This window comes from Dermochelys coriacea, chromosome 3 (genome assembly GCF_009764565.3).
Source record: "Dermochelys coriacea isolate rDerCor1 chromosome 3, rDerCor1.pri.v4, whole genome shotgun sequence".
Classification (NCBI taxonomy): domain Eukaryota; kingdom Metazoa; phylum Chordata; order Testudines; family Dermochelyidae; genus Dermochelys; species Dermochelys coriacea.
In genome coordinates this window covers 173995989-174005533 of record NC_050070.1, presented here as the reverse complement: position 1 = coordinate 174005533, position 9545 = coordinate 173995989, and the positions used below count along the sequence as shown (strand labels likewise).

The 9545-nt window shown below is 40.5% G+C and overlaps 1 long non-coding RNA gene across 1 annotated transcript; it reads left to right on the top strand.

The window, feature by feature from the left end:
* The first annotated feature begins 1001 nt into the window (after positions 1-1001).
* Positions 1002-9105, top strand: LOC122459530. Its single transcript, XR_006280289.1, has 3 exons — positions 1002-1383; positions 7338-7344; positions 9092-9105. It is a non-coding gene; the product is annotated as an uncharacterized LOC122459530 (long non-coding RNA).
* Positions 9106-9545: the final 440 nt, after the last annotated feature.

Genomic DNA, 9545 nt, shown 5'->3' with positions numbered 1-9545 from the left:
CAACTGGCTTAACTGCGAGACCTTCCTATATTTTTCTGATATCCCCTCCTCATTCAGTACACACCTTCCAACTTCTGAAACAAATGAAGCTGGGGTTTTACAGACAACAGCCTTTTTCACTATATAACCCCCCAGCCCTGTGGTTTAGTCCAGTCTGTGCACTGAATGAGGTAGAAGTCAGGTGGCTTCCTCTTTCTCCTCTAGTGTGCCTGGTGCCAGTAAAGGGAGCATGACAGTCTATTGCTCTCAAGTGTCACTACCTGCGCTACCTATAAAACACATATTGCCTCTTAGAGGTGCCCAGGGGGTGGTGTGTAATTGCCCCAGGTCACTGGGTAGGGGCTCCAGTCAGTTGCATGTTGTATTGTTGAAAAGGAACCCCTAGATACTGAACTCGGCCCTTTTTGCTGCCAACTCTGACTGGCAGATCGGTTACACTGTTATCTAATGACATAACAGCTTGAAGTAGAGAGGAAAGGCCCATTCACTGGAATCTTTATGGGTACAAATAAAAGCTTGTCTCTCTCACCCACACATGTTGGTCCAATTACCTCACCCAGCTTTTCTCTCAAAAATAGCTGCCATCTTTATGGTCCTTTCAGTTCTTAACTACTGTCTGAAATAGATATGATCTGGCAATACATTCTGAAATATCTTGCAGGTTTCTCAGAAAATCTCTTCCTCTAAATGCAAGGTATTAAATTTTGAAATAAACACAGAATCATAGAATCATAGAAATGTAGGCCTGGAAGAGACCTCGAGAAATCATCCAAGCCAGATCCCTGTGTTGAGGGAGGACCAAGTACACTTAGACCATCCCTGACAGGTGTTTGCCTAACTTGTTCTTAAAAACCTCCAATGGTGGGGATTCCACAACCTCCCTTGGAAGCCTATTCCAGAGCTTACCTATCCTTATAGTTAGAAAGCTTTTCTGAATATCTAACCTAAATCTATCTTGCTGCAGATTAAGCCCATTTTTCTTGTTCTACCTTCAGTGGACTTGGAGAACAATTGGTCACCATCTTCTTTATAAGAGCCCTGAACATATTTGAAGGCCAGAGAAGTAGATCATATAATGGAATGGGCTACCGAAATAGCCCAAGAGAGGCTTTTTTAGTACTGAAATAAACCCTCTATGGCTGTGCACCCCTCGTTGTCAACTACCACCCCACACTGGAGCCGATACAGGCAGCCAATCAATCAGCTACAAGGCATACTCAGTGGGGATCCCATCCTGAAAGAAATCTTTCCTGAACCACCTCTTCTGGCCTTCAAACAACCACCCAACCTCTCCAAGTTCATCATCATCAGCAAGCTCCCCACAAACTAGAACACACCAACTCAAGCAGCACCAGACCTTGCCAGAACAACAGATGCAAACCTGTAGACATACCGCCACTGCTACAGTGATCAAACCCCCCCTCACTCCCCAAAAACATCTTTCAAGATCCACAAATCCTATACAACATGTGGTGTACCTCATGCAGTGCACTAAATGCCCCAATAACAACTGTGTAGCTGAAATCAGACAATCACTACGCTCTCAAATGAATGAATGAACTCACACAGGAAAATGATAAAGACAACAACACCACATCACCTGTGGTGTGAACAATTTTCACAAAGCGATCACTCTACATCTGACCTATCAGTCCTCATCCTCAAAGGAAACCTGCACAACACTTTCAAAAGACCAGCCAGAGAACTTAAATTTATAACTCTGCTAGACAGGAAAAATCATGGACAGTACAGACACACTGGATTTATGGCTTATTACAACAATCTATAACCTACTTATATCCCTCCACCCTTTCCCTCTGTCTGGAGGGGAGTTAATGGGCCACTTCACTTTGAATGGTCTCTTGAAATACGTGTTAACGACTTATGCTAAACAATCTGTTCCAACCTTGTATTTAGCCGTGACACTACCCAGACCAGAAGAAGAACTCTGTGTAAGCTTGAAAGCTTGTCTCTCTCACCCATAGAGTTGGTCCAGTAAAAGATATTACCTCACTCACCTTGTCTCTTATCAGATCAGTCTTCTTTTCTCAAAACATGCCCAGTATTTTTTAACTTTCTCATAGGACAGGTTTTCTAAACATCTCTGAAATCTTATAGTTTGTATTCATATCTTCCCAAAGTGTGGAACCCAGAATGGACATTGTACCTCAGCTGAGGCCTCACCAGTACCAAGTAGATCAGACAACGACCTCCTGTGTCTTACTTACAACATTTCTGTAATCCAGAATTTTTTTTGGAAGTAGCATCCACATTATTGGATCCTATTCTATTTAACCCCCAGATATGTTTCAGCAGTATACTGCCTCGCCAGTTATGCCACATTTTGTATTGTACATTTGATTTTTCCTTCCACAAATGTAGTACTTTGCACTTGTCTTTACTGAATTTCATCTTGTTAATTTCAGACCAATTCTCCAATTTGTCAAGGTTGTTTTGAATTCTAATACTGTCCTTCAAAGTGCTTGTAACCCCTCCCAGCTTAGAGTCATTCACAAATTTTATAAGCATATTTTCCACTCTGTTATTCAAGTCATTAATGAAAATATTGAATAGTACCAGACCCAGGACAGACCCGTACATGTCCCCTACTAGATACATCTTCCCATTTGACAGCAACCATTGATAACTACTCTTTGAGTATGGTCTTTCAACAAGTTATACGTGCACCGTATAGCAATTTCATCTAGACCACATTTCCCTAATTGTCTTATGAGAATGTCATGTGTAATCGTGTCAAAAGCCTAACTAAAATCAAGATATAGCATGTCTACAGCTTCTCCCCTTCCACAAGTCCAGTAACCCTGTCAAATAAGGAAATTAGGTTGGCTTGGCATGATTTGTTCTTGACAAACACATGTTGGCTATTCCTTATTACGTATTTTCCACTAGGAACTTGCCAATTGATTGTTTAATCGTTTGTTCCAATCCCTTTCCAGGTATCAAAATTAGGTTGGCTGGTCTATATTCCCCAGCTCCTCTTTATTCCCCTTTTAAAAGATAGGTACTTTGATTTATGGCTCAGTTATTGATATGCAATTACTGCCATAACGACCAAATCCTACTATCTGTATTCAGTCAGTACTCACACTGAAGTTACTAATAGTTTTGCCTCACAACACACCCTGTGACAGACTGGGAGACACCTTTGCATAAAGGTGCAATAGACAGAACACAGAATGGCACCTCCTTTCATGTACATAGCACAGTATGTGAGTTGTGTCCCACCCAAAAGCCAAGGCTAGTGTAGGATACAGTGACTTTCTTATTAAGCAAATTGCACATTGGAAGCACACTTAAACAGTGCTCTGGGATCTGCACTAGTTTCCAATAAGCTTACAGTAGAATTCCATTTGTTTTAACCTAACAAACTCTAAGGGTGAGATTCTGGGCAGATCTCAGCAGAGAACTCACAGCCAAGAGGGAGAAGGGGCTAAAATAGCTTTAAGCCACCTTTGTACCCTCCCAATCTTCAGCTTGAGCTTCTTGGGCCTCTGTGCCCCCCCCCCCCACTGTATCTCTGACAAGCCTACAGGGCTGTCTACATTACGGCAGGCTATCCCCAGATACCTCATCTCAGCAGCACTGGCCAGAATCTCCATAGCACTATGCGCTGCAGCCCTGCCCCGACATGCCCTTCCTGCTCCCAGCCCCACCCCAGACACGCCCTCTTTGCCAGGCATCCTGCAGCTTTGTTCCTCAGTAATATGCCCTGGGGAGATTCTTCTCCAGCTAGAACTGGGGCTTTTAAAGCCCCATTATTCCACTCCAGAATATAGGGGCTGGAGCAGGGGTGAGAATTTCACCCTCAATTATTTGGGACCTGCCTGCCTAAGAGATCCCTTCTCTCCCATGATGTACTGTCACAGCTGAGATCAGTAGTGGTGCTTGAACCCAAGTTCTCTCTGAAGGGTCTTCAGCTGGTTCCTTGCTTTGTCTGCCAAAGCCTGGATTTGCTAACTTTCTGGGCCTACTGCAAGGCCCCTCTTTTCCTTACCTCCTTTACTCCAGCTGTTGAGAAGGGGGTGGGCTAATGTCTGTGGATGGTTATATTTATGGGTAGCCATTCTCTGTGTATTTAATTTATGAGACAGGTGCCCACAGCGCAGGATGGGCACCTACAGACATTTTTTTAATACATTTGAAGAAATTAATTAATGAAAAATCATTTTTTCCTTTTAGTGTAATAATGGTGTCATTAATTATTAAAAACAGAAAAATGATCATGAATCATGTGAAAGCAAGTGAGCCATGAAGGAGTTGTTCCTCCTCACATAGGATTGTCATCAGCATGTCATCAGCAGCCCATTTACTCAAAATAGATGGTGTGCCTAATTCTCATCTCCCTTATAAAGGATTAAATCAGGAGTAACTCCACTACGTTTTTGAACTAACATGGGTGCGAAATCAGTGTGAGTGAGTGCAGAAAAAACTTCATAGGTCTAATTTTGGTTTCTCGAGGTTGTATTCTAATCTCATTTTACACTGGTACCAATCTGGAGAACTCTAACCACTTCAGCGAGGTTCCTCCTAATTTATGATAGTGTAACTGAGAGCACAATCTGTTCTGGTATGCTGTACCTTAGTACCTTACATGCAGAATAGCTGTCCCCGTTTAAAGCTTAGTAGCGGCAGCGAGCATCCTTCAGGAGTGTTCTTCAAAAAAAGATATTCCGTGAACTATTTTACACCTTTTAAATATTCCAAGTCCTCAAACCGGTCACATCCTACTGTATCATTTTAGTGCTGCACCTAACTGGGAAGTAGCAACTCACTTTTCAAAAAGTTATCATATGAACCTCATCAATGCATTTAAGTAATCCAGTGATTAAGATCTGACTTTGGTAAACACACTTGCCCACCTTCCTATCTACTGCAAACTTTACCTGGAAATAATTCCTGTTTTACAATCGGTTTCACAAAAACTCTGATTTAAAAAAAAAGTTTTAAAACAATATTTAATGTGGGAGAAAAACAAGTCTCTAAAAGATTATATCTCTGTCAATTACTTTTCCAGGGTGGACTATGTGGCAGGGAATACTTCATTCTACCAGGTCACCAACTTTGACATCTCTAACCCCACAATAATGGTTCTTTTTGTAACGTACCAAAATTGTAAATCAGTTTAGTTTATGTTCTCACTAGGTTCATGGCTCCAGTCCCTAATATATTACTGACTTGTATACCAGCATTACTCCCTAGTGAGGAATATTAAATACCCACAGCATATATTAGAAGGGGTGAAAAGGTCCAGCTGAACTCTGTTGTATAGTTCACATTCATTAGTACTTTAAAACTCAATCAGAATCATAATGTTTCTTCTTGTATGTGAAACTGTGGCATGATTTATGCCACAGGAATCTTTAAATGATTTGTAGTCAATCATTTAAATATATAGTAAACACAATAAATATTCCCTGCATTTGTGTACGTGACTTGTGCCTTGTCAATATCATAAAAGAGACATGTTCCTGCATCTGACATTACTGCTATAGCAAGAAGTCATGCGCAGTTTATGAAAGAACCCCACAAGATAAATGAGTAGAACAGGACAAAATACTCCTGTTTGCAAAAGGATTTGTGTACATTTTAAAATAAAATTGATGTTATTTCTCTCCTTTTAAGGGGTCTGTGAATTCCACTTCTCCTAATATTTATATGTCCTTCCTTATCCCCTTCAGCAGTGAACTTCCTTACAAAAATCCTATGCTCTCTGCTTTCAAAAGTTCGAAAGTCTCTGCAGTCTCTCATTGGAGTCTGTTTTTGAAGTTTTTTTGTTGAAGAATTGCAAATGTAAAGATTTCCCCTTCTTTCTCCCAGGTCAGGTTTTGCTCATTATGGAACAAAGTCAGATCTATAAAGGAAACAATTCACTTTCAACAAAGATGAACTGGTAAGGTATCTGCCACCCAGCCTTGCAATAGTTACCATGTATTCTTGTCTTGCATTTTAGTTGACCTTTAGGAGCTGAGAGCATTGATGTGTTTGTAATACCAACAGACCCTGGTCGTCGGCAGGCAGGATCAAACCGATGACTTCTGGAATTTAGTGCATGAGCCTCTACCACATGAGCTAAAAGCCAACTGGCTGTTAGCTGAGGCTGTACAGCAGAACTCATTTTATCTCTCTAAGTGGTCTCAGTGCCACTAGATGGGACACACCACCACACCCAGAAGGTGTGTGGGTTACATGTTCTGTGTATATGCTTCATTGTACTGTATTTACAAAGTAGTGGGTGCTGGTGGCAGAGCTATCTTAGTAGCTGATTCTAGAATTTGATTCCTGAGGAAGTCCAATTAAGCACACACCTGTCTCTTTTTAGAAACAACTGCAGGATGTTCCCCTTGGCCAGGCCTTCCAGGTGAGTGGTGGAGCCACAGGCCACCACAGTGTTTGACCTCTCTTTTTAAGACTTTGAATGTCTCTATTTAAGACTTGTGATGGGCACCAAATAGACACTTGTGATAGCAAACAAAATAATAATATTCACTTACTTTATTCTAGGGAATGGCCCATGGCTACAACTGGTAGGAAAATCTCCATTAAAACAAAATTTGGAATACACATAGAAAAAATTAAAAGGAAATACCATGAGATTTCTTTTTGTTTTGCAACCAGCTTCATGCCTAATATTCTGGTGGAGAGCACTACATTTCAGAAGGTTTATGAGCAACAAAGGAAGATAAAATGATACCTTTAGTCAATTAACAAATAATACACAGTTATGCAAGGTTTGAGGCCTCATATTTGCATTTGCATTCTACAGTTGTATTTTGTGTTTAACAAGCTTCATTTTTATAATAGGAACTATCCCAGAGCCTGATTCTACAAACCATTATTCACAAAGAAACAAGTGGCCCCATTAAAGTTATTGGGTCTTCTAGTGTGAGTAAAGATGTGAAGCAGTCATAGGACTATTCGTAGGAGTAAAGATGTCATTTGTATTGACACAATATTATTCCTACAGATACGCTATCTCTCAAACAGAAATTATGGAATTGGTGCAGGAATTACTGGGTGAAATTCTATGGTTGTGTGATACATGGGGTCAGACTAGATAATTATTATAATTCCTTGTTACTTTAAAACCTATGTATCCAGGGTGTCCAAACTCAATGAATCAAAAATATCTTTTCTATCTCTAACTTCTGTGATCGTACATATATTTCACCGTGATGCTCAGAAATTTGCCAGTAACTTAAAGGAAAGGAGTCCTCTGACATGAAAGCTTGCACATTGCCAATTTTTGTTGGCCCAATTAAGTTGTTTCTTATCTACCTCATCTTCTGTTTCCTTGGCAGACCGATATGGCTTCAAAGATTTTCAGTAATAAAGGAACAGACGTTACACATGTCATTAGTTTGTTTTATCATAGCAATGATGGACATTTCTACATACTCACTTGGAGCAGATTTTGGAATATTGCCCAAGCCTGTTATTTATACGAGTAACACATTTTTCTTTGAGCCAAAAAACCTCTTTTATTACCCTGATACTATATTCATGGCCTTAGACTACCTATTTAACAAATAAGTTGTACTCTGTCCTTGAGTCTCACTGTTTGATCCCAGGTTATTAAGCTCTTACTGTTATTTTGGCATGATGCTAGAGGTGGAGAAAGCCATTTTCAAAAGATTCATAGCTCTGGTCCAGAGTCCTGAAAAACTCTACAGCTGTGTATAATTCCCCCCTGTATAGAATAAGAGCGTAAACCTATTGGCACATTTCTGATAGATTTGGAAACATGGAAAAAACCCGCTTTTTTTAAAGCTTTTCCCATTGGTGACTTTCTTGGTTTAAATAGTTTCTTAGGGTCACTGAGGTGGAATGGTCCTGTAAATCTGCTGCCTTTCACTTTGCAGAGCATTTACTAAAATCTGGAAGGTCAGGGTAATTTGTTAGGGATACTGTTGAGATCAGCCCCACGGGTTCCCAGCATCAGAGATCAGAGACAGAATCCTGCTTCTTAGACAGCCCAGAAAGATGTTGCTTTTTCCTGTCACCCAGCAACACTTTTTAGCTAGATGTATATTAACTGCGGACAATTTTCTCTGCATATGCTCTCATTGAGTGCCTGTATAAGTACCATGTTTGTGTACAAGTACAACACACACACAGAGTGCATATATAAGTGTACGTTAGGGAGAGGCAAACTCCCTCACAATGTTTATAACGTTATTTTAAACATGAACATCTTCTCTTATAACTTACACTAATCTTTACTGAGGGAAAATCCATTTTTAGACATTTTTCAAGCTAAAGAGAAGGTTGGGTTTTGTATTGCAAACAGAAAAACCTTCCAGTAGTCAGGCAGGCTCAAATTGCTGCCCAGTGTTATCTTTATGTGGATTTTCCCCCCATACCGAATCTTTCCTTTCCATCACTTTCAACTCACCCTGCAGTTACTTTTTATTTTATCCACTTTCTTCCCCTTTTCAACTGTAATTTTAAAACTAGGGTCTCTTTTTCCTCTTCTCCCCTGCAATCTATCCTAAGGAAAGGACAAACCCATTAACATGCCAGTGGGTCTAAAATAGGCAAAACAAGTTCACTATTACAGAGACACAGCTATTTTTTCCATAGTCCAAATTCCTAAAATAAACATCCTGACTCCTTGTGCAAACTACTCATGAGGTCTTAGAGCACATCCCCCTTATAACATCTTGGGGAGATTACATTATTCACCACAGATGAGCCCAGCCTCACTTTCCTCACAGTTTGGTTCCCTCATAATTCCTGTACTGAGGGCATGCAGCTGTGGTTTTATCTTTGCTAAGCAAAAGTGTATTAACCCTCTGCCTGCCAACCCCTGGATGGGGGCTGCATACCTTGGTCCAAATTCTGACCTCCACACCACCAGTGTTATTCTTGGTGAACTCATCAATCACAAACAAGCACACACAGGGACCCACAGACAAAACAGAGCTAAGAAAGAGAAACCATTTGGCTCCACACAGGCATGGCTCTCTGCCTACAAGGAACACAGTGCAGGATTGGGGCCTAATACAGGCAGTAAGAAATTTTCAGATAAAACTATAGCGAGACAATGACATACCTCCTGAAAGGAGGAAAGTGACAGAGATATATTTAGACATTAAGTTTCACAAATTACTCCTTGTATCCTTTTCTTTTAATTAAATTTTATCAGATCACTGTCTGTGAGTGGAAACAGAAGGGAAATATTGCTGAAATGTTGATCGGTAGCTATTTTAACTTCTAAATATAAATGGTTTACAAATACATTAAGGCTGTGTGAGTAGTTCTGTTTAAGTGAACCATATGTAGAACATGACACTCCTGCCAAACCGTTTTTTCTCCAAGGCCAAGCAATTTCCAGTCAGCATCCTGGTTGTTGTATACATTAAGAATGTTTAGTTATGATACAGATAACACACTAGTTTCTCAGTGCCGTTCTGGCTGCTTTGGGCCATTCTCCCAGACATAATGCTGGCCTAAGGGACCAGTTCAGGATGGAATCGCCTAAGAGTGTACAGCATGTGGGCTGTCTGGAAGGAAAATGAGTCCAG